This window comes from Notolabrus celidotus, chromosome 21, assembly GCF_009762535.1.
Source record: "Notolabrus celidotus isolate fNotCel1 chromosome 21, fNotCel1.pri, whole genome shotgun sequence".
Classification (NCBI taxonomy): Eukaryota; Metazoa; Chordata; class Actinopteri; order Labriformes; family Labridae; genus Notolabrus; species Notolabrus celidotus.
The window spans coordinates 18,692,861-18,719,873 of NC_048292.1; the positions used below are offsets into that span (position 1 = coordinate 18,692,861).

At 40.3% G+C, this 27,013-nt stretch overlaps 1 protein-coding gene across 3 annotated transcripts in view; it reads right to left on the minus strand.

Annotated features, from left to right (window-relative positions):
* atp2b1a (ATPase plasma membrane Ca2+ transporting 1a) overlaps positions 1–27,013 on the minus strand; it is a 188,256-nt gene that overhangs the window by 51,190 nt on the left and 110,053 nt on the right. Inside the window, exon 1 of one of the 3 annotated variants that reach the window (XM_034673107.1) lies at positions 2,901–3,012. The exons of 1 other annotated variant lie outside the window; for it this stretch is intronic. The gene's annotated coding sequence lies outside the window, so the exon portion shown is untranslated. Of the gene's footprint in view, positions 1–2,900; positions 3,013–4,331; positions 4,351–27,013 lie in introns of those variants that run through there. One more of the 3 variants, XM_034673109.1, reaches the window with a different exon arrangement.

Genomic DNA, 27,013 nt, shown 5'->3' on the forward strand with positions numbered 1-27,013 from the left:
TCGAAAGGATGTTGGACTGCAAATGCAAAAAGGGAAAACAGAATCCAGCTGAGACACACTGCCCGGAGATCTTGTATAACCTTTTAACAAAAAGATTTAACATTCAATTGTGCCGCTACTGAATCCTGTCCGACCTGCAGCCATTACAAAAAACGCATGGTATAGGAAGGAATAAGAAAAGATATTTCTGTCATTCTTGAGTGACAGCAACAGTCTCAGTTCAAAGGGCTCAGACACAGCCACAGATTGTGTTACTGCTGGTTTAAGTGAATCATTAAACAAACTCAGTGAGTCTATACTAGAGCTGGGCGATATTGAAAAAGATGTTATCACAATAGCATTTTTCATATCAGTCGATATAGATATTTATCACGATAAATATCAAACCATTATGTCATTTACATTTCAAGGCAGATTTTTAAGTTTAAGAAATCAGACAGGTTGTTAGCTTGTATCTGGATTTAGTTCTCTGATAAGCTTCTTGAATCCCTCATTTTTGACAGTGCTAACTTCCTGTTAGCACCGTCTTTTGCGTAAAACAAGATTTTTGTGAAGTTTTAGTGCAGATTATTTTTCTCAGGTTGAGTTAATTTACATAATTTATTTAACAAAGATTTAACAAATATTTATCACATTGTATATTGTGTATCAGTTTATAGAGTAATGTTGTGAGTAGTGCACTCTCTTTTACGATTACTGTGGATTACAGGCGTTTAAATATATATCGAATTTTTATCGAACAATTAAATCACAATAATTATCGTTATTGAATTATCGCCCAGCCCTAGTCTATACTAATCAATATAGATATAATAACTAGTGGTGGGCGTATCGATTCTGTGGTATCGATATCTCGATTCTCACACACTACTCATTTGAGTATCGATTACTCTGATAAAATATCAATACTGATTAATAAATGCCAAATAAAAGCGCATGTGTCACTTCTGATTCTTTTAGGGTAACATATTCCAAAGCTTTGTACCGAAGAGGCTGTTTTAAGGTTTCCACTCAGAGAATTTAAGTAAAGGATGTTAATTATTTATGTGTTTTTCTAAATGTATTTAATTGTTTAAAAAAAGGCCACCAAAGTATTTGCATATTAAAGTTGTGAAATGAACAGTATTCGTCATGGGTGTTGTCTTTCAAGCGTTGCATTTTATTATTATTATTTCTAAATCACTGAAAGTATCGGCATCCATATCGGGTATCAAATAAATTGCCAAAAAAGTATTCAGTATTGTATCGAATAATAAAAGTGTGGTATCGCCCAGTACTAATAATAACATGTCTTACATTCTTAAAATTAAAATGATTGATTCTATATAGAAATAGAGGCATCTAAGTCGAAACTTAATTCCATCAGCTCCCGGTGCACAAACTCTGCGGCAAGGTAGTCTGACTAATGCTTGGGAAGTGAATTGCTTAGCCTACATTATGTTATGTAACATCCGTACAGATAACTACTATATCACAAAGGCACTCCTTGTAATATAGAATAGCAGACTATACACTTTAAGGTCAGGCTATATTCTGTGTACAAATGTATCTGCAATCCTATTTGCAATCCACTGTAGGATCACAAGTCATTACACACACTCAGGAAGACACTGCTGGCGCTGCAGCAAAGCGGGAGCTATTTAATTGGATAAGGAGTGATCCCTTCAACTGGACACCAAAAGGTGCTCAGTGGCTGCACTCTACATCCACCTGGAAACTTGCATGCAATGTTGGCGAGTGCGAAAACTACACTGCATTGTCAAACAAGGTCAAGAGTGTAACGTTAATACACAACTTGCAGTAGCTGGAAAAGCTTTAGAAACGTGAGATTCTCCAGGATTGTGAAGTAACCGGCGTGGTAATTTAAAGCGACGTGGTAGATTCAAGTGTTAGCCTTAATGTCCGAATTTATGGTATCGGCTGAAAATGAACGTTTCAATTAAAAAAGCGTGCACATATAATAATGGCGGGTGTTTTTTAATGTTATATTAAAGGCTTCATATATGTCATGTGTTAAATTAAAGAGGAGTTCAGCACCGACTTCACAGAGAACAGCTGGGTTCAGGATGAGGTAAGGGATAACACAAATCCAGTGGGGAGCAGAATTTGACATGACACCATTACATTATATATTCCACGAATGGCTGTTTTAACTTTGATAGCATGGTTGCTGATTGAGGTTACTAATTTATTCATACAGTTTTTTGAGACAGACAACGACACAACTTTCATTCAGCAGATTATTGGTGCATCTCCGAACACCAGAATTGTGAGAATAAGATACATAACATAAAACAGGCTGAATTACGAGCCCTTTTTCAATCATCTCATTGAATAATGAAATAGTTCCAAATGATGTATAGGGTCCAGTTTTCAGGGACTGTCGCTATTTCACCGAGTTGTCAAATATGCGACCAACCTGCTGTCCGTGAAGGCAGCAGCAGCGTGTGGAGTCTAACATCAAAAAAGCACGATCCAGGCTATGTTAGCCAACTAGCTCCCAGGCGTTAGCTTGTGTTAATTGTACAGAAGGAAAAAATACACAAACCCGTGCTCCAACAGACTGTCAAGTCGACAAACTTTGCCTAGAGCAATGCACAAGTCTCAGTAAGCTAACGAGAAGCAAAGGCAATCTGACAGCATCCTGGCTGGTTAGCTACCTGGTCTGAGACGCCCAATGTCAGTATGTATCCCACATATAGCGGTGTTAGCTTGCTGTAGAGCTAACTACCCAAGGCAGCTACCCACCGGTGACTGGCCCTCGTTGATCTTTGCACATTAAAATGAAGACTCACTCATGAGGAGTTTTCCTTGCAATGTCTAAAAAAAAGCTTGGAAGCAGGTCTTGTCTTAACGCGTTTAACAGCGCTAGCACAGAAATATAACCAAAAAATACTCACTCCGTTCTCTGAAGAGCTCCCCAGATCCCTTTCTCCCGATAACTCCCCCTCAGTCTCACCAAAGACTAGACTCTCTCCCCTGATCTGAGGTAAAATCCCGCCCACTGCGCTGTCACAACCACAACCAAAGTCTCCATCCAGAGCGGACAAGATAGATCCCTGCCCCCTTTGAGCAACAGAAACGCATGGCATCGAGACCGAAAGCCAAATTACGCATTACGCACGGTTGTGTTGCATTAACATCCATCAAGAACTGGTCACCACAGCTAATGTTAGGGAATATTCACCAGGCAATAATAAGTGTAAACTGTAGAAATTTGACTGGGTCATAATTTGGATTTTTTGCTAAGTCTAATTTGTCCTCTTATCAGTAGCTTTAAGATATTGAGACTTTTAAACGTAAATTAAAAACGTATTTATTCAGTCTGGCTCAAGCGGCAACCTCTGGTCTAAAAATATGAGTCCAATGCAGAAGTGCTAAAAACTGCAGTTCATCAAGGATCCGCTTGAGGCTGGCTCCGGAAGTACCGGAAACCACATACACACCAATTCAATAAAGCCAATCTTTACAGCTGAAATAAACATGTTTACAGCCTGGTACAAAAGACAAGTGTAGTCTGGATAGATCATGTCTCAATTGGCACACACTGTATGGGCGGTGAATTTCTTCCTAACGCGGCAATTTCAAAGATATTTAGATTTCGAGTCTTCCAATGAGAGGCACAGCTGACTTGATCGACTGGCGGGAACACTGTAGCTGTTGGCTAGGAGGCTCAAAGCCTGCGTCTTTACGTCTCAATCACTCGACAGCAGCAATATGGCCTCAAAACAGCCCTTCAGAAACAGATGGGTGACGTCACTGATACTACGTCCATATTTTATACAGTCCATGGTCTGGCTATTATATAGGGTCTAACTATTTTATTACTTACCTTTTACTGTTGATTTAAATGTTGCTTTATTATTTTAGTAATTTTAACTGTTATCTATTTCTATTTTTATTTTTTTAATTATTCATTAATTTATCTAATCAGTTCTATTGGTATTTTTAGCATTAGTTTTATTTTCAACTCTTATCCTTATCTTATCCTTTTTAAATCTATTTATTCTAACTATTTGTATTCTTAATTTTGATGCTTTAACCCTATACATAATTATTATTATTATTATTATTATTATTATTAATATTATTATTAATATTGTTATTATTTTTCCCATATTATGTCTTGCTATTGTTTTATTTCTGCTTCTTTCTTGTTTTTCAATAGCTGTAAAGCACTTGTGGTTGCATTTGATTTGTATGAAAGGTGCTATATAAACAAAGCTTGATCGATTGATTCATATATTTAAAATGTCAACCGGGCTTGAACCAGTAATATCTGCATGATGATTTCGGTCTGAAAGATAATGGACAAAATATAGGACACATACAGCCAAAGGATAACAGGTCCAGTTTCGCTGACGTAGACTTCGACGAACCCGGAAGTATGCTGCAGGGAATCATCTCGCCTCGCCCAGCTCCTTTCTGTCACAACACCACCGGGGACATGTGATGCACGTCAAAAGGAGGATGGGTATGGACCGCTGGTGTGGATTCCCATTGGCTTAGCCAGCATATCAGTCGCCTATGGAAACGGTTACGTCATGATCCCCTCGTACTCCTTTCGCTCCCGTGTCGCTTTATAATAACAGGATTATTCAACAGTCAACCCCCCCTTATCATGTGATGATGCCTGTAAAAATAAAGTAGGCATCGAAACTTCACTGCTGCATCGTTCCTGCTGTCTGACAGCCCGGGCTGCACAAGGCTCTTCCCTCGGCGCCTAATCAAACCTGACGTCATTCTTTCCATGACGTAGAGCTTTCTTCTTCTTCTTCTTCTCCAGTGGATTCAATGCCTGTATTCTTTGCGATTCTTTAGCCCTGTTGTGAGAGGGAGTCACACACTCCTGCCTTCCGTTTACAGGAGCCAACTGTAAATGAAGTGCATTGCATTACACTGTAAGCAGAGGTCAATGACTGCCATTATTCAGGGAAAATTAAGCAGCAGATCATTTGTGCGCCAAGTAACGACAGAATATGATTCACTGTTATGGTGCAAAAAACCCTCACCTGTTACATAAACATGAAGTGCATTATGAGCAAGAGGCAGCAACCTCCAGTCTAAAAATATGAGTCCATTGCGGAAGTGCTGAAAACTGCAGTTCATCGAGGATCCGCTTGAGGCTGGCTCCGGAAACCACATACACACCAATTCAATAAAGCCAATCTTTACAGCTGAAATAAACATGTTTACAGCCTGGTACAAAAGAAGAGTGTAGTCTGGATAGCTCATGTCTCAATCGGCACACACTGTAAGGGCGGTGAATTTTTTTCTAACGCTGCAATTTCAAAGATATTTAGATTACAAGTCTTCCAATGAGAGGCACAGCTGACTTGATCGACAGGCGGGAATACTGTAGCTGTTGGCTAGGAGGCTCAAAGCCCGCCTCCTTACGTCACAATCGCTCGACAGCAGCAATATGGCTGCCGCCGATGATTGGCCTCAAAGGAGCTCTTCAGATACAGATGAGTGATGTCATCGATACTACATCCATATTTTATACAGTCTATGATTATGAGGTGAAAATTAGAAATAACTACAACGTGCATGATCAAAGTCAGAAAAAAACATAACTAGTGGGGCTTGTCGATAATTCAATAACGACAATTATCGTGATATAAGACAACATTGAACAGCCAATCATGTCGCAGGGTAAGGAGTAAGCGGGCTTAAAGACGTTTGGAGTGGAATGTAAACACAGCTGACAAGAGTGACAGCGACACGGAAGAGTTGTAAGTCTAACACTGCTGACTCTGCGTTAACTATTAACTTAATACACTTCATTAAATCTACTTTGAGGATGTGGGTAAATAAATCTGATTATGCAAATGATCTTAACCTGAGAAAAATAAGAATCTACAAACTAAAACTTCACAAAAAAATCTCATCATACACAAATTACCTGCTTTAATTAAAAAAATTAAATGAAATAATGATTTGATATTTAAAGTGATACTTTATACGACTGATCGCCCAGGTCTAATAACTAGACAGTTTTGTAACACTGCTAAGTGGACCCCAAGTTGAAACAGACATGAATGATGGTAGATGATAAACAGAAAACAACACCAGCAGAGGTCAAACCTCAGTGTAATATACTTGCTGTCTTGACATAATGGGATTTATCATTAACACAACAGCCCAGAGAGCAAGGAAGCGTTTACCTCTCAAGATTTGTAAACAGGGGAAAGGTCAACATGTTTATGCCTGTGTGCAGATTTAAAGTTGGAAAATGTTGATTTAGAACTTGATGTGTCACATTTGCGTCAAGGGTTTTGAAGAAATGTAGCAAGAAAAGGGAAGAGAGGGAGGCAGGAAAAAAATGTGATTTGTGTAAGTTGTCTTGTGCAACTATTTGGTGTCTGTCTTCATAATTCAACCAAATTCGTTCAGTCAGAGGAATGAAAAGGAACACAACACACACTCTCTCTCTCCAAACCCAACTCAGTCAAGGCAGATGGCTATCTAACATGAGTCTGGTTCTGCTCGAGGTTTCTGCCTGTTAAAATGTAGTTTTTCTTTGCTGCTTTGACTATCTAAATACTGTGAGGTGCAATGCTCACAGTGGATTAAGATGAGGTAAGATTGAGTCCTGTCAGCAAGAGGGGACTGGATCTTATCTTGTCTTGATGTTGAATCTTTGTTAATAATATAACAGAGTACGGTCTAAACCTGTTATGTTTTTAAAAGCATCTTGAGATAACGTTTGTTGTTATATGGCGCTATACAAATAAAGATTGATTGATTGATAATTGAGTGATATAGTAATACATATGATGTTGACGTCTGGGTTCTGCAATGTATTAGCATTTTGTTGTGTTTGAGACAAGATTCCAGAAACATGGGTAGAATTTTGACCAAAGTTTGTAGAGGCATCTGTCAGTGAGATGCAGCAGTCACTCATTTCTGCACACACATATGCGTACCCACACCCTTCACACATTTCTAAGCTGTCAGTCTATCTTCCTCTCTAAAACTTCAAACCACAGCTGTTGCAATGAGACGCTTCAATGCTGGTGTGTTTCTCAAACATCCAACAGAAACACAGGCCTCAGCCGAGCTGGCAAAAGCTAACAGGCTTTCCTCCTCAGGCCTTTCAAACTACGTTGCACCAAAGCAGAGAAAGAGTTATTTTTACGCCTGCCATTTTTCCAGTTCACTGTCAGTGGTTTTGGTGGCTTCCTGATTGGCAGCCTGCAGTGCTTTGTGTTTGGCCAACCCGGAGCAGATGTCCCTCTGACATGCCACCCATTTTTCTCTCTCTCTGCCTATCTGTGTACGTCCATCAGTCTGTGTACCTCCCCCTCCCTCTTTATCTCCTCTCTTTCAGTTACTGCAGAAGCCGGGGGACACACTTAGAAAGAGTCTAATGGAAGGCACATCAATATAGACTTAAAACGTCTTCATAGAAACTATTTATGTGGTTGGGAATTTAAAGCATCTTGAAATATTCTGGTTTATACCTCCACGAAAAGACTAATTGTCATTTTTATCCTACACTTAGACAGACAAGTCTTAAGAGGTTAATGTTCAGAGTAAATGTTAGTGTTTGCTAGCTGGTTTCTATGGAGTACAAACTGAACTTTGTTAGTAGTTTTGCTTAGTTTCCAGTCTCTGTGCTAAGCTAGGCTAGTGATTTTAGTATTTTAACACAAAACAAGGAAAACAATTGACTTTGCAAGATCACATTTGGATCTTTGTTATATTGAGGTGGCGGAATTTCATTTAAAAGTAAAACATTTTTAACATTTTTTTTTTATATCTATAGAACCATGCTAGTAGTTTCCACCTGTTTACAGTCTTTGTGCTACGCTACGCTAATGAGGTATTTTCCTCCTACCTTTACTTTTAAAAATTCCATAACTGAATTTAATTTATATAACAGTTATTTAACACAAAAGTCGTTCAGACATTTGTTTAAGCAAGGTTATCTTTTTATCTCTATAGGTGCTCGGTGGCTAACTTGATAATTTACAGACAGAACCTAGCAAGAAGTTTCCCTGTTTCATTCTTTGTGCTAGGCTACGCTAACGAGTTTTTGCACTGTGCTTGCCATATAAAAACCTACTTAACTGAATTTACTTGATATAAAGTGTATGTGTATTTTAAAGCAAAGATGTCAAACAAGATAAAGGAGTTCATTTTTCCATCTTAACAGGTTCTATGTGGCTGCTTTTATGACCTAAAGTTTGAACTTTGCGAATGTTTCCCCATAGTTTCTGTTTCCATTCGCTGTGCTAGGCTATGCTAATGAATTTTTTGCACTGTTCTTTGCATACGAACCTACCCATCTGAATATCATTTGTAAAACACACAGCATTTTAGTCAAATAGGATTGAAAAGTTAAATTATTAATGTTTACAGTTTCTTTGTAGCTTGTTTTATGACCTAAAAACTAATTTTCATGAGCATTTCCCCATAGTTTCCAGGCTATGTGCTAAAGTAAGCTAATGAGCTGTTGCTCCAAATATACAAAAACTACTGAACTAAATTTGACTTATAAAACACAGCATTTTAACACACACACACACACACACACACACACACACACACACACACACACACACACACACACACACACACACACACACACACACACACACACACACACAAATATGCTTATAATTTAGTTCAGAAAATGTATACAGTATATACCAGGAAAAATCAACTCTATACATGAATCATCAAACATTATCCTTCCAGTCAGCTCCTGATTTTTGTATCATCTATTCATTATCTACATATGACAGGGAATAAATTGGAATCCCGCCTTGTGTCATCACAGCCCTGTTTGTTCAGTTGACTCCACTTAATCTCTGCTTCAATCCATTTAAATACTTAGGGACCGCAGGAGAGAGCATGACTGTGAAGCCCCACACAAAGGGCCGTTTAGCTGTATCCACATAACAATCTGAGAACTGTCTCTTTTGACTTGTTAATACAGATGGTGAATTATTTATTCCTGGAAATTAGGAGGAAAAAAAAAACAGGAGTGTGAAGAAAAAGAGCACATTTGAAGTATTTAAATTTAGTAAACCAATGATTTTCCCTGCAGCTGTTGTCTGAGTCTTGTTGTTGACTCAGTTTCTCGCTGGGTGGAAATTTGCCATATGCTCTGGAGCATCTTGTGAACTACAGTAAATGTCAAGTGCCATTAGCCTCTGTGCATGCTAATGTGTCATTGCTGCTGTCTGAGTAAGCATTAATGATGAGGCATGCCAAAAAAAGGGGATGTTGCCTTCAGGGTAACTTTTGCACCTTTTAGGACTAACGTATACTCTCAAAACCAAACTGCTTCATTAGTTTATTTTGAAGGAAACACACAGTTTCACTGAGGAAGTTGATGCTGCAAAAAAAAGTTAGGCAAAACTGTTGTCACATTTGAGAATTAACAACTTAGCTGCTGTTGAGTGTGTGTGTGTGTGTGTGTGTGTGTGTGTGTGTGTGTGTGTGTGTGTGTGTGTGTGTGTGTGTGTGTGTGTGTGTGTGTGTGTGTGTATGTATATGTGTTCATCCCAACATAGAGCTTTAATTACAGGGGTAGATTTCCACACACTACCAGACAAGATAGCTTGACAAATAATTGCAGGTTTGGTGGAAAAGTGTCTCGCTAAGGCGTGAAGTGTCTGCTGTTTTAACTGAGAGAGGAACTTAGTTGCAAACTCGGCGTCTTATCACATTGCTAGATAGCAAGCTGCCGCAAGCTGATTAAGACACTTGCACAAAGCACAATGGAAAAGCCAAAGGGGATGGAAAAAATAAACCATAAAGCCACAGAGAGATTATCAGTCACTTCTTAAAACAAACATATGACTGCGGTGGAAATACCTATGGTGCACTTGGAGATCATGCGCCTCTCAAATGGAAAAATGTGAACGTGAAGATGTCTCATTAGGCAACTTGCACAACCAGGGGCCCTATCAGTGAGGACATGCTGTATGAATATTGCTTCCTTTTGGTCAACCGATCTTTCTACACCACTTTGTTTCTTGAACGGACGTTGGATTTTCCACTGGCTCAGCACATTGGCAGAGAGCTGGACAGAGAGGGAGGGAGGGAGGGAGGGAGGGAGGGAGGGTAGAGGAGGGTGGATGGGGTGGGGGCTTCCTTCTTTTGAAGAGGAAGAGGAAAAATTGGGTTGCATTCTTTGGAGAGAGAAATGCTGATCAAGGTTGATGGTCTGTGAGAAATGTTCCGATAGCAAATCAATCAGATAGCGATCTCACATTCTCAACTCTGAGTCTGAGCATCTAATGTCTAGTAGATGATACAGAAATGCCCACTGGAAACTGAACCATTTAAATAACAATTGTATGGCTATCTGCCCTTAATGCCTTTATATAACCTTTTTTGAGGCTGTAGATATTATGAAATAGGTTCATGGTGTTCCCATCTCTTTCTTTTGTTGTGTACTACACGGAACATGTGCTTTATGAGTCATGTGAACTAGATACTGTGACTGTCATTCGGATGTGCTTCACCGTGCATATGTGGGTCGAATAGCTTTGTATAAAAGTGTGTTGTGTTTATGGAATGTAGATTATTTATTGTTGTTTGTCTTTTATAGTTTTTATTTTTTATTAAAAAAACTACAGAACAGGGAGGCACAAGAGTGAAAGACAAATTTCCTAACAAGGACCATTAAGTGTTTCATTTCATAACATATCATATCGTAAAGTATCATGTCGTATTGTATCTTCTTGTAACTTATTGTACCGTATCGTATTGTAGTGTATCATATCGTGTTATATTCTACATTATCATATTGTACCATATCGTATTGTATTGTATTGTATGGTATCGTATAACATATCATATCATGTCATATAACATATCCTATCGTATTAAATTCTACAGTATCGTATCGTATCATATTATAACATATCGTATTGTGTCATATCATGTGTTGTATCATAACATATCCTGTCGTATCATAACGTATCGTGTCCTATCGTATCATATTGTTGCGTATCATATTATAACATATCGTATTGTATCATAACATATCGTGTTGTATCATATAGTATCATATTGTGTTGTAGTGGTGGGAACTTTCTGTATCAAATCGTATTGTATCATTTCATTGCATAAATCTTGTTGTAAACTAGTGCTGAGAATTGAAGGGCAACATACATAAAACAATCATGTTATGATACATCAAAATATCTATTTACTTCAGAAAACAAAATGCCCCTAAGGCAAAGTTCAGGATTAATGCATCAGCACCTTTGGACTCATACATGTAGTAAAGAGTCTCTTTGTTATATCTCTGGCTTTAGATAAGGCTGCATTTACATTAGACTGTTAAAACATGTTATTCAAGCAGGACAGAAGCTACATCAACTAACCTTTCTAATCCAACACGTCATTAGTGGGCCACAATTACAGTAATCCTGAAGTCCACAAGAGTCCAAACATTAGTTTATGTCTGCTTGAGGACTCCACAATTACATGATTAACATTTACACTAGTGCTGACTGGCAAAATAAGCAAACACAGACGCATGAATTACACCTATGATGCAGGTAAGGGAGGATCTAAAGTGACCTACTGAGGCAGCCACACACACAAAGACCCCTTGTGTGAGAGTGAAGTGGTGACAGTAAGGAGGGGTCTAACATGACTGAGCTTTTCGTCCTGGGCTTGTGCATGTTTGTGTTTCCAACTACCCCTGGAATTTACTGCAGGCACTGGCAATGGCAGCCACGGAGAGGTGAACGGCCTCCAGGATAAAGGCCAGGGTTGTTGGGAAAAAGGAGTAGTAGGGGGAAAGTGAAGTTGTTAAAAAAAAAAAGGAAGAGAGAGATGGAGTAACAGCAGGACAGGCAAGAAGTTATTGTAAAAAAAAGTCAGAGTCAGCAAATAAGTGTGAACTGGAAATAGAGATGGTAAAAAAAACTGTGTGTGCGCAAAGGGCGTGTTTGTGTGTGCGTTTAAGGGCAGGAGACAGTGGTCTTACTCAGCCCTGAGCCAGCAACACCGAGATTATCTGGCCAAGTTTCCACTCACAAACAATAATTCACCTCAAGTGCCCATTGAGGCTATACTTTGTCAGGACGTGGTCCCACCCAGACCAATATGGGGGTGTAGGAGTGTAAAAAGTGTGTATAGTATGCCCTTACCAAAGAAACTTGTGTGTGTGAAGCCATAGAAGGGTGTAAGCATTGCTCTGAGGGGGGAGTGGTGCCACTGCCCTCTAGGACATGTTTTCCGTGGTCTGTTTTCCGTTGATATCTTCAGTATTTACATTGGGCTCGGCTGGCGGTTGAAGCTGGAAAGTGTTTTTCATTCAGGCCAGTGAACATTTACATGTCATAAAATGTAGGGCATATAAATAGTCTTGATTCAATTACCGCCAAGGCAGAGAAACCACCTGAGATTCCACATTTATACTCAGTGCAACGCTCATGGAAAACACAGAATGAAAACAAACAAGACAAACATTGCAGAATCACACACTCTTATGTTTTCAGCTCCAAAACAAGTCTGTAATAAATGTTTGTGAGTAAAGGTAACGGTTAGAAGGTGTTTAGAGAAGATTTAAAGCTTGTGTGCAAGACAGCGTGGGCTAGTTAGCTTTCTGGCAGAGGTGACTTTGGGTAAATTAGAGGCAACAGGCAGTAATTAAGAATCGCTTTCACTGTGTTTAGTTGTTCAGTTAGGCGTGCAGCCCATCAGCCCTATAAATCAGCTGTTCTCTTCCCCCAAAGTCTGAGCAATGCCACCCGGGACCAGGCAAAACAATTAATGGCAACTTAATTACAGAGCCATATCAGATTTTTTTTTTGCTCTACCCACAGAATGTGCAGAGAGCAAGGGAAGAAGGGAAACATTACAAGCGCTTCAAAGCTGCTGCAATTTCTGAAGCAGAGTGGCACAGTCTAGGCACAGATGGGGCATAGATCCAATGGGAACTCGGTGCCCTTTACACCCCATTTCTTCCCTTTCGCATGGGGCTTTTCCCCAGGGAGGGAAGAAAGGCACAGGGAGGATGAGAGGGAAGATTACAGACTAGGACCTATGATTCTTGGGGCTAAAGAAAGAACATTCAAGTACATATAGGCAACATCAACATACACACACATACACACACCTTGCCCTGCAGTCCTGGTTGATGTCCTTGGCTGTCCTACTATAGGTGAGAAAACATGGGAACATATGTGAGAGAGGGAGGTGTGAGAGTGAGGTTAGTCAAGGAATGACATAGAAATGAACTTGAAAATGGTTATATACTTTTCTGGGATTTCAATGAAATGGTTGATAAAGTCTATTATGCAAGCTAAGGCAAGCAGGTGGTTAGCTTAGCATTAACACTGCACTGAAATTTGTCCACAGCACGTCCAAAGAATTTACACATTATCTTGTGTTTAAAATATATATATATATACATTTTGTAAAATCTGGAATATAGGTTGCACCGGTATATAAAACGCAGTCTGGTTTGGCAGATCTCCCAATGGAAAAAAGGTTTAACTTCCTGTTTGATGATTTCTGTACTGCAAAGTCCACAATATGGACTTGGAATCTAACAAGACAGATTCCACAAATATAAAAAAAACAACAACAAAAAAAACATTATACAAACAATATGACGCACTCATTTGAAGCTTTTAGACTAGAAATCAAATTGAAGTTATATTCGAATGACGTAGAGGTTGACAAAAATAGTGAGGAGGATCTGTTATATGCTTGCAACGATAAATAAAGAATGACTCATTCTTATAGGATTAAAGGATTTTCAGATTTTAACTGTCTTTCTCATTGTAATGCCCAAACCAGACCAATATGACATTAGGTAAATGTGGGTAAAATCATAGTCCTGCTTGGTTAGCTAGCTATGATCAACCCCTGTGATTAAACGCCATCATCATCATTATTACTGGCACACCCCTCATCCCGATTTAGATGGAGAGAGAGAGAGAGAAGCAGATCCAGCATGATCCCAGCATAGCAGATGGATATGTCAGATATGCCTGCTTGGGCTTATGGAGATGCTTAGTGGTAAATGTAATGACCTGTGTGGGTTTGCGTGTGTGTGAGTGTGTATGTGTGAGAGTGTGTGTGCCAACCCCTCCATCCACTGTTCCAATTACCCCTGGTGTGTCTGGGGAAAACTCAGTCACTTTGCTGTGACAGACAGGCAGGGCAGAACCAGATATGTCTTAGCTTCTGCACACCAGAAAGGAGGAACTTTATTCACTGGTGCAATAGAGAACGTTGACCACTTGCCAAGACGACAGTTCACTCTGTTAAAATAAAAGTTACCCACTTTCATCACTGCTAAGATTCAATCAATCAAAAAAAAAAAAAATCTTTATTTGTATAGGGCCAAATCACAAAAAAACATTATTTAAAGATGCTCGAACAGAAACCTCGAGCAGAACCAGACTTATGTTAGATGGCCATCTGCCTCGACTGAGTTGGGGTTGGAAAGAGGAATAGAGGAGAATAAGAGAGATGATGGTGATGAGGATAGTAGCAGTAGTAGTAGTAGCTCTTGCCGCTGGTGTCCGGCACGTCCACAGCAGCAGGACGTCTACGGCAGCAACGTAGACACCAAGATTGTTGGCAACAATGAGCATTACCAGCTACATTACTGATTTTAGCGCCACTAAAACTTGATTTTAAACTAGGGTTAAAAAAAGGCAGTTGTTCAATCCCTCTGAGTCATGATACATGTGGTGCCGAAAAATCTGTTGTAAAGGCCCTCTCACAATTTTCCTTTTTTGGTTTGGTCATTTTAAAAATATCTAGGATTTATTTGGGTACAGATTACCTTTTCCATAGATTATGTTGTGATCTGGTTGGTTCAGGTTTCCCTTTTACTTCAAACTGGGGCTGCCGCTGAATAGATTTGAATCCCAAGTCAAAAACACCCCAAGATGACACATTGTGTCAGTCCTATCTTTGCACTTTAGTTTTTCACTACCGTAGACGTTCTGCTGCTGTGGACGTTCCATGCTCCAGCTGTTACGGACGTGCTGGACTCCAGCAGCAACAGCTACTACTACTACTACTACTACTACTACTACTACTACTACATGTCTCATCGCTATCATTGCTCTCTCTCTTATTCTCCTCTATCCCTCTTTCCAACCCCAACTTGGTCGAGGCAGATACTTGTTAAAAGGACATTTTTCCTTGTCACTGTAACTAGCTAAATATTGCAAGGTGCAATGCTCATGGTGGATTAAGATGAAATAAGATCGAGCCCTGTCAGTGAGAGGGGACTGGATCTTATCCTGTCTTGATGTTGGGTCTTTGTTGATAATTGAACATAGAGTACAGTCTAGACTAGCTATGTTTGTAAAAGCGTCTTGAGATAACATTGGTTGTGATTTAGCGCTAAACAAATAAAGATTGATTGATTGATTATTCAATGTCTGACCAACAGCCAATGCTCATGTTGTACTCTGAGAAATGTGTCTTACAGGTCAAAAATAGGCTGAAGTTGTCTAATATGGGACTAAAAAACTAAATATTGAAGTGCCAAATTGGATTAACCTGAGAAATCAGATTTTCAGGTACAGCATGACTTTAAACTTATTCAGTTTGTGTTATCCAGCTCTGAAGTAAAGCCCTGAATCTCCCCTCTCTCGTCCTCCAGCCCTCCCTCTCTCCCAAAGTCACAACCTTCAGCTGCTGCCCAACGGTTAATGGAAACTTTCCTCCCTGTTGCTGTGTCATGTGAAGGGCAAGGCAGGAGTTTTCCAATGCTCTGTCTATAGAAAAACACCCTTCCCTTGTATCCCTTGTATAAAGCATGAGGAGCCTGGAGAAAGGAGAACATGTTTACGCTCTAGAGGTGGGCTTCCTGTTTTGACTTACGGGGGAAGGGAGGGTTAGGGTTTGTATGCTCTGTTTGGGGAGGAGGTATTTGGACCCTACCCGGCATCTGAGCTTGTTCTTGGAAGCCTTTTTTCCCTCCATGTCACCTGTGATGTAACAAGTATACTCATTTCACTTATGAGCGCCACAATGACACAACTGAAGTCACACTCTCCATCATACCTCTTCTTGGTATTCATTAAATGTCGGCTGGTGTAGTCGATCCATTGGCCTTGTCTATGCAAAATTCCACTCAGATCTCCAGTTATGTGAGAAACCATAGAAACAGACTGGCCTTTGTTTCTCGAGCTTGGTGAAGTGTCCTGTGAGCTGAACTGAGTAATACTGCTGCAGCAGATGACTGGCCCACTCTCACACATTCAGTGTTGTGGAAAAAATGGGTGAAAATAATATTAAAAAAGGTGTGACATTTTAAAGATCTAAGGATGATTTTTCAATAATTATTTTTTGCGATAAACTCTTCAAGAAGAGGGTCTCATTGTAAGGCAGTATTGGGAATTTTGATGATCTGGAAGATATTTGAGAGCACCAGGAAAAAAGTGTTGATTCACTCTCCTTTAGATCAATCAATTCATCAATCAATCAATCTTTATTTGTATAGCGCCAAATCACAACAAATGTTATCTCAAAACGCTTTCACAAACGTAGCAGGTCTAGACTGTACTCTATGTTAAATTATTAACAAAGACCCAACATCAAGACAGGATAAGATCCAGTCCCATCTTACTGACAAAACTCGCACTTATCTCATCTTAATCCACCATGAGCATTGCACCTCGCAGTATTTAGCTAGTTACAGTGGCAAGGAAAAACATCCTTCTAACAGGCAGGAACCTCGAGCAGAACCAGACTCATGCTAGACAGCCATCTGCCTCGAACAAGATGGGGTTGGAACTCGCTGCCTATGACAGCGACGCCAAGATTGTTTGCAACGATGGGCTTTACCATGAAGTGCGATCTGCCTCGACTGAGATAGGGTTGGAAAGAGGGATAGAGCAGAATAAGAGAGAGAGAGTGAGTGATGATATTGATGAGACGGATAGAAGTAGTAGTAGCTGGGGTCTGGCACATCCACAGCAGCAGGACGTCTACGGCAGTGACTCATCAGCGAATCTGTAAGACCTGTCCATGGTTAGTGTAACTGTCTGAACTTTCTTGGGTAATGTATGCATGTGACCTATTCTGTTAGGTAAAGGAGGTCTCCAGGAAATAGATCAATTTTGCATATAACCATAAACTAATGAAAAGGAAAACTGTCATTGTTTTCCTTCAGTCGCAGATTTTATGCTAAGCTAATCTGGGTAGCAGTTGGCCCCAGCTTCTTTACAGATTTAAGGTGTCATACATTTCTTTGTGTTATATTTCAATTTTCATACTTTTCCGAATTTTGAACTGTCTTTTTTTACGTCTTTAAGCCACCATCTAATAAGGTTGACTTTTTTAGACACAGGCCTTAGCCTCATTTAACTGACCAGACAACATGAATTCTAGTTGGAGTGAGTACTCTGCATGTAGCCTAGTTAAGGGCTACCCTACTTTCAGCTCCAATAGCCCAGTTTCAAAAACACCCAGAAGAGTCAGTCTCTCCATGAGAACAGAGTCCAATTAAGTAATGGCAACTCTGAGCTAACGTTGAAGCTACCCTCGCCCAAAAATAAAGAGGGAAGATTGGGCAGAATTGTTGCTGGGAGCCAAAACTTGGATAGGATATTTTACATGAATGTTTCAGGCATCTATTTGACAAGCTTGTTCTCTGTGACTTCCAGGATCTTGCTCGAGGACATGCTGGCAGGACATATAGCTGTTAATGAGCACTGAGTGCAGTTGTAGGAACAGTCCTTGGCAAGTTCGGTGACAAAAATATCCTTTTTTGAGAAGTACTCTGCAATATGGGTTGTAGTTTTTCAGGCTGTGCTTAAATAACAGCAAGTCCAGCTGTTTTCAAGGTCTGGTTGGCAAATACTAGCAAGATCGTTGATGTGCTCCAGGCTGGAACGAAACATGGGTTCTTTCCAGTTTACTTCCCAATGTCAAACAAGTGCCTCTTGACTGTCAAATGTAGGAAAGCTGTGACTAAAAACATTCCCCAGAGCAGAAGCATCGAGGAACTCCTTGCTATAAAAGGGAAAAAGGACAGAGAGGAGACTCTGGTTACAGGCTGCAAGTCATCATTAGTGTTATTATCTGGAACTTAATGTTGCTACAAGCCGGCACCCTGCCAGTTTTAGTAGATGCTAATTGCTATCATTATGGATGGGCTGTTTGCTCAAGGTATAAACTGTGGTCTGCTGATGCGAAATGGAAAAGATCAAGTGATAGGACCAGCAAAGAAGATAAGATAAATTTGAAGGCTTGTTTGTCTTAAATCTTTGTTATCACATATTTCACTTGTCTTATCATCATCTGTTGAATCTCCCTGCAAGGCTGTCCCTGCTCCCCGTTTATGTAGGTCACAGCTAAGAGAAGTGATGAAGATGCTCCAGGGTGGAGGAGGTTTCTGGCAGGGCAGCGGCAGCCATGGAAGTGGTGTAAGCGGTGCAAGGGGAGAGCACAGGGACCATTGGTTCCGGAGCTATGTGGCATTGTACCTGCTCATCCATAATGGATGAGGGTCAGCAATAATGGATGAGGCTGGTGAGTAACCTGAGGATGCGGTGGGACATGGAGACTTGCTTGGGCCTTAGCCTCCTTTTCCTCCTCCTCCTCCACCTCCTCCTCCTCCTGTTGTCAGCCAACAAACCTTTCTCAGAAAACAAGGAACATGATGCGCGTCCGGACATGGCTGCATTGAAAACAAACATGCTGGCTATGGAATAAATCCATAATAGCACACAAGCCAATCAGATGGCCAGTGATACTTCTGTAAAGGAACATTTTTATCAAAGACAGGACAAGGCCGCGGAACTATGTGTCGTGAATTGGACAAAATACCAATCTAATGTATTTGCTTGTGGATTAAAAATTAGAATAAGGTGGCAATATGAAAGATATTGCTTGTTGTAAATCCTACAGAAAATGATCAGCCAATCAGTCTTTCCTAAGGTTTAAGAAGCTCTCCGCAAGTTTCAAATAACTGCTTAGAGTCCTTTTGTCCATGATAGGCAGCCGTATTTTGGTACAATAAACACAAAAACACTGGACACAACCTGATAACCATAGAGGGATGAAATGAGGGACTAGAATATGACTAGCATCACCTATGATTGGCATTTAATCCATCATTAGCCCTTAAAAAGCCAAACAATTAGGGCCTGTATCCACTGATGGGGTTTTCAGCACCACCATTAAGAGTCCTAACCCTAGCACATCATGGCCATCAGCAGTTTCTTTACGCTGCGTGTCATTGTGTCAATTATTATTTTAAAATTATATTAATCTTTCATTACTTAATGGAAACAGACCCTTACTCAGTTGTCAATAGAGATTTTAGAAAAAAATTGCTGAGTATATTTACCAAATGGCCAAAGACACAAGTTTAAGATAGTTATTAGCTGGTAGCTAGTTAGCAGAGAATTTACAGGCTAAAAGACGAGATATTTCAAATTGTAGGTGGTAGAGCCCAAAAACAGAGATAAAAGAGAGTGAGAGCTCCTAGAAATACATCTTATTTTAATAACACTAATGCTTCTCTATCACTAACGGCTATGTGCATAAGTAAATATATGCCAACAAGTTTGCCATTTTCACAAAAAATTATCAATGTGTCCAATCAACCTTATCTAAGCTGCCTCTAGGTGGCCAAAAAAAGGGGTCGCCTTCCGTCATGAAAATTGCTGTTTTGGGAGCTTCACCACCACTAAGAATTAAGAGTCAGACAATCATCTTCTTTTTGAAAGCTAATTTTATTTTTACAGTCTTATATGAGTCCCTGTTCTTTGAAGTGCAGAGCTAATTTTGTAGAGTAGCCCCTTAAAGGCAGTCTTTAATTTAGTCAATTCACTGCCCATAACTTCAACTGGGTGGGATGAATCAGCCAGTGATCCAACAACTAAGTCTTAACTGTCCATGATGTGATCTTTTGAGTCAGCTGGCCCCCACAAAGAGAGCACTGTACCCAAACAGCTGCCACTGCCCACAACAGCCCCGCAGTGTAATGCAGTCATTTGAAATTCAATACTGCTGGGCCCGCCCCACCTTACAGTAGCAATCAATGACCAGCACTTTTGACAGGAGACACTGCTGTCTACTGAGTGGAGGGTGACAGATGGGAAACACTGAGGCTCTGTTTTTGTGTGGGAGGGATAGTGGGTGGCTGGGGGGGAAGGGGGACTAGAGAACTACACTGACAATGGCATGCTTAGTCACACACCTGATGGACTGTGAGAAAGAGAGTGTGTGTGTGTGTTTGTATCTGCACGCAGGCAAGAGCCGGAGTGTTGCAGAGGGTGACTGACTCATTCCTGCAGCGAGGGTGGGATCCCAAAGAGACAGATTGTACTGCCCTCTGCACTCTTTCTCTTTCACGGTTTCCCAATGATGTGCTTCATTTATTTAATTAGATCCCCCTCACTTCTAAGTGGCTGCCGATTGATTTCTGCTGGTACATAAAATGCAGAGGCAATGTCATTTGGGTAACAGGCCAAGAGCCGATGAACCTTTAGGTGTGAAAGTAAAAAGGATTTCCCACATACTTTGTGTGATTACATAGCAAAGCTTCTGGCTGTGAGAGTGTAGGCACAAATCTGCCAGAAAAATCGATCATGCACTGGCGGGATAAAACCATGTGAGCGCATGAATCATGAGTCAGTCGGAGAGAAATAGGTGTTTGTACAAAGTGAGTGTGACTATCACGGATAATGAGAGAGAGATGGGGAGAACAAGCAGACACATTCACGGCTCGGGAGATAAAAAAGGGAGCTATAACAATGGCACAGTCATTCACAAAAACCCTGTGATTTTCAGCAGAGAGAGCTGAGGAGGATGGTGACATCTTAGGCAAGGAACTGACAATTACTACACACATTTAATATTTGGTTAATTAATATTGTAAGCAAATGTTTGATAACGATAATTATAGTGATATTATTTTTCTCAATATAAATATAAATGATGTACGATAAAACTATGGTATATTTAAGCCTGTAATTACACCCCCCAACCACTGGAAAGGGAGGGGGTGCTAGTGTGTCTTTAATGCTAGTTCCCACCAATGCGACAGCGACACTGAAGAAAACGCAAAACCTACCAGCTCAAAGCGAGTGAAAACATGCCTGACAACAAAGGCCCACCAAACTTCATTAGTTAAGCTATTTCGGCTATTTACTAGACGCTAACAAGCAAACAAACCATCTGGTTTCTTCAACGTTCACTTAAGAGAAAAAAATCTTCCTTTAAATTGATATGAAAGAATTATTTGATATTTATCATGAAAATGATGAATATTGACTGATATGAAAAATGTTAACATCTTTCTCAATATTGCCCAACACTCCATCCATCCATCCATCTATCCATTTACTTCAACTCATCCAGGGTTAGGTCGAAAAGGCAACAATCCAAGCAGATCGACCTAGACATCCCTCTTCCCCAGCAACACTTTCCTGCTCCTCCTGGGGAATCCTGAGGCGATCCCAGACCAGGTGGGATATAGTGTATAACCCCTCCAACAAGTTCTGGGTCTATCTTGGGGCCTTGTCCCAACACCTAATACCCCAATAACCACCCAATATAGGTAGTGTCTGAGGAACAACTTTTTTGAGTGTTATGGACAAGCAGAATATACAAGGTAAACATGATGCATCAAGGACACCTAATTGGTTATAGTGTTGGATTGGTGTATTGACTGATATACTTAACTGTACCTGATATTTGATACCTGACACCTGATACTCAATACCCAATATCCGCTATGTGATACCCGATAACCTGATCCCTAGCTTAACAATATAGGCAGTATCTGAGGTTGATACAGACTCTGGTTTATGAACAACTCTATTATTTGTGGACAAGGGCATTATACCAATAAACACAACTCTATTCTTTGTAGTTTCCAATTACCAGATTTCCATTACGTCATTTCAGGAAGTGTGTACGGCTGATGCAGACTGTAGTATCAGATAAGGAACAACTCTATTTTTGTGTGTAAACCAACACAATAAACAGTTAAACATGATGCATCAAGGAAACCTAACAGGTTATTTTGTTTGACTGGTGTTTAATGGGTATACTTATCAATTCCAATGAACCCATACCTGTTTTCCTAATACCTCAGTAACACATTTTAGGCAGTATCTAAAGCTGATACAGATTCCTATATTGGTTTAGGAACAACTCTACTTTTTGAATGTGGAAAATCACATTAAACATGATGCATCAAGGAGATCTTATCAGTTAATGTATTGGATTGGTGGGTAAACTGGTATACATAATGATACATGATACCTGATGCTTGACAACATTTCGGAACAACACATTTAAAGTCTCTAAAAGTTGCATGGGAGGTAGGACCTTCAGCTATGAGGCCCCTCTCCTTAGGAATCATCTACCAGTCATGGTCCGGGAGACGTCCTGATGCTACGGACGTGTCAGACTCCAGCGGAGTCAGCTACTACTACTACCTCTACTATCCTTCTCATCCCTACCATCTTTCTCTCTTATTCTCTTCTATCCCTCTTTCCAAGCCCAACTCGGTCGAGGCAGATGGCTGTCTAACATGAGTCTGGTCCAGCTCCAGGTTTCTGCCTGTTAAAAGGCCGTTTGTAAAAGCGTCTTGAGATAACATTTGTAGTGATTTGGCGCTATACAAATAAAGATTGATTGATTGATTGATTGATTAATTGATTAATTGATTGATTTATGTGCAAGCGCAATATACCAGATCAAAATGTCACTTCAGGTCGACCTTATCCTAAGATTTCCAAGTAAACTGATGTTTCAAATTCTGGTACATTTACCTAAACTTTAAAGTTGATTTCTCATTCCCCCATCTGGGGAATACAATTCATATCAATCACCTGGACCAAAATATACACTTAAATACAAAAGCCTTTGATTCTAATTTGTGGGTTGAAACTTGACAAAAATTGCAGGGTGGTGGTTAAGTTTGGAGCCAAAGTTTTGATATCAAACTCAGGCAAGAGAAACTTGTATGGCACAACAAGTGCATTGACAACAAGTGCAATCAAAACAGAGAGCATATTGGGAAACAAAACTTTCTATCAGTCCTTGGATTGTAGTGCATCTTAAATTGTTGCTGATTGATTCTCTGTAAATATGCATTAGTGCAGAATAGCCATATGTCCTCGTACACATGGGCTCAGCAGCATAAATATACTTCCTAAAGAGTGAGAACTCTTTTGCATGTGTGCTCCAGCAAGCGTTTCATCTGCCCTGCAATAAAAAGAAAGTCTTATTCAATCTCTCCTGCAGCACTGATAATGCATGGCCATGAAATCTCACTTCCATTTGACACTCAGATTGCACTTTCAGTGTCGTGTCAGAGAAATGATTTCTGTAAATCCATTTCCCAAGTCTGGGATGACACATTGTGTGGCTGCACCGCAATGGACAAATCTTGTTAAACACTTCATCAGTTCTCTTTAACTGCAACACAAAACAACATCACACTCACACGTTGTACATTAATGCTAATGCTTGAATGTATTAAACATCTATTGAGGTGATGTGTCAATGAAGCAATGTTGACATGAAATGCTTTCAAACAGAGTGAAAGAGGTCACACAAGTAAGTTGAAGTGAAAGTAGTAAGCAGAGCGTGCACTGTGCTTATCTACCACGTACACCATGAATCAGGAAGTCCTCATGTAGTGAGATTTTAATGATCATATCTCTCTCTATGTAGAGCCCTAACTTCCTCTTTTTTATTGGGTTCCACTCTGCCTATCATTTTCTACTGTAAAGTCCAGGGTACAGGAGGCCACTCTGTGCAGCTGTGGAGCTCTTTCTTGTACCATCTGTTTTGGCCATGTTGAATGATCAACCGTTACAGTATGATGAGCTCAGCCTATGGTAGCATAGATAGTTGTGACCCACTGCCTGCAACTAATTTGCCTTAAGTTGCGCCACACAACCCCACTAGTCACTAAAATTAGTATGGGAGGTAGAGTCTTCAGTTATCAGGCCCCTCTCCTTTGGAATCATCTACCAGTCAGGGTCCAGGATGCAGACATCCTCTCTACTTTTAAGAGCAGGCTTAAAACTTTCCTTTTTAGCTTATAGTTAGAGCTGGCTGAGGCCTCGACCAGCACTTACTGTACTTATTCTGCTCTAGACTTAGACTGCCGGGGGAACTGGCACACTGACACACTGGGATCTCACCCACCTCCACCCATCACTTACATTAACTCTTCCTGTCCCATCAAAGTTAATAACCATAGACCTTTCTGCAGTCCTTGACTCGGTCAAGGCAGATGGCTACCTAACATGAGTCTGGTTTTGCTCGAGGTTTCTGCCTGTTAGGTGCAATGCTCATGGTGGATTAAGATGAGATAAGAGCTAGTCCTGTCAGTAAGAGGGGACTGGATCGTAACCTGTCTTGATGTTGGGTCTTTGTCAATAATTTAACATAGAGTCAGACCTGCTCTGTTTGTAAAGTGTCTTGAGATAATGTTTGTTGTGATTTGGTGCTATATAAATAAAGATTGATTGATTGGTGGCGCAACCAAATCAGCGCTCCACAAGGTTGTTAACTAAATAACATACAATCAATGCATGGTTATAACTGAATGAGGGAGACAAGCTGGTGCGTGGTCTGTTTTTCTATATATCCCACTATGCTTTCTAGCCGCTTTATGGTGAATGGGGGCAAATGTATAATCTCATTAGGTTGCGTGCAGTGGGTGATGGTGGCGGTCATGATGGTATAAGTCCATAATGAAGCTTTAGCTTGATTAGCACCTCTGGTCGCACTAATATGTAGGACACAGCCCACTATATGTGTGTCTCATACAACAGATTTGTCTGACCAACAATCTATCCCCTGAAAAATGTACACATATGACCAAAACAGAAAGTTTCTACAGCTAAGCAGTTGTAACCTCAAAACTTCTGGTATTTCTGCTTGAAGAGTTACTGAAACAATCATTTCATCATCAAGTGATTAGCAATATCCATTTGATTTTCTAATTTAATATATTTCAGACTGACTATTCCATAGGTGCAGCAACCTGTGTTTGCCCCCATGTGGATGAAATATCTCAGTAGTAGAGATATTTGACATCTTTGCTCTGATTAAACAGAAAGATGAAAAATTCTTCCATCAATCGGATTGGACGTGACACTGCCAAGGTCCCTTTGATTGGATGTTTAACTACTGACAGTGATTGATGAGCCATCATACGAAGAGTCACCGAACGGCGGTAGCAGAGGCACCCTTGGGGTCAACTCCACTTCAGATCAGATGAAACACCAGCTGAATTGTGAAACGTTGAAATGTATGAGGGGGGAATAAATGTTAACGGGGGCCATTATTTTGGACTTTAATCTGTATTCAAATGTATTCATGAGAAACAATGCAGGCTTACATGTTGGAAATGAGCATACTTATGCATCCCCTGTAGATATTCTCTCAGATGAACACAGACCGACACACTGCTGCTTGCCTCCACAGGACATTTCATCTCAGTGGTAACACCTCTGAGCTTAATATGCCTCCTGCACGGTAACTTCGCCTTTGAAAACCTCAGTGTAGTACAATATTATTACTTCCAATCAGATACAGATCAGTTAAAATGGCTCATGTTTTCAAAATGACGCAGCATGGACTGTTTTGTACAACCGCAATCTCACTCTGCATGATGCTGATAAGCCCTGCTTGAGAAAACCTGTGAGTGTATGAAAAAGCTGTTATTTTTAAGAATATATGTAGAAGTGGTTACCTGTGTATGCTGCTCTCCCGTAACAAGTAATGCATTATTCGGTGTGAAATATTGCATCTGCTTCGTGCAATCTTTCACCACAACGAAGGAAATGAGGGAAACAGATTGCCTGTGAATTCTAAGCTCTGAGAAGTCACAAGTTTTTAGAATGATCGGAAAAAAACAAACCAGAAGAATTTCGGAGTCGTGCACTTTTTAACTACCCATGCATGAACCACTTTCTGATCCGCTCACATCATTAGAAACATTTTATTGTTACAAAATCCTCTGGTTAACTTTCAATATCTAATGTCCTGATGTGCTGTGGCTGCATCTGGTAATCCACAGTGATGTGATTGGTGAATATCTCAATATAGTGACCTATTTTCTAGTCGGTTGACCCAGCCAGCATGCCAGCATGGCTTAACTGATCATATCAAACCGTAACTAGATGCTCTCTTGTGTTGCAATAATGTAATTTGTGCTGCTGTTTTGAGTATTTATAACTGAACAGAAGCTGAGCAAAGATGTGTGTGGTCTCAACCCCTCTTGGGAGTGTGTGCGTGCACTTGTCCCGGTGTGTTTGTTTCCGTGTGTTGACGTGTAAGACAAACACAGCTTAATGCACCAAGGAGGAGAGTAGCCTGTTCATTTTATTGTATGTACTATCGCTATGGCAACACAACAGGAAGAAGACTGCCTGTAGCAAGGATGTGACCCATGTCGATGAATCAAAAGTAGAAACTAACACACACACACACACACACACACATACACACACACCCACACACACACACACACACACAAACACACACACACACACACACACACACACACACACACACACAAACACACACACACCTAGATCTTGTTTACTTTACATATAGTTAAATTAGTCTGATTGCAAGTTTTGATAGATACAGGACAACCCTGGAAAGCAACAGGAGAGAGAGAGCGGTGTGTGTGTGTGTGTGTGTGTGTTTGTATTTGTGTAAGAGCTGTGTCCTCACTGGGACACGAACGTAACGGGATACAGGGGGAGCTGTGTGTACCCTTGAGCACAAAACACTTTATAAATAACTGAGAGACACATGCCCGCGTCTCATTAACATTATCATTCCATTACACACAAGTATGTACACAAGCTATAACACACACACACACACTCTCTCTCTCTCTTTTTCTCACACACACACTCTGATGACATTCAAGATATTAATAACTGTCAAAGTGTAATAAGCAGGAGCAGCTACAGCAAGTTATATTTTTGCAGTGCATGTGACAACAAGTTACACCCTTATTATTAACATTGGACCAGTTATACTTAACATTCTGCAAAGTCATCCA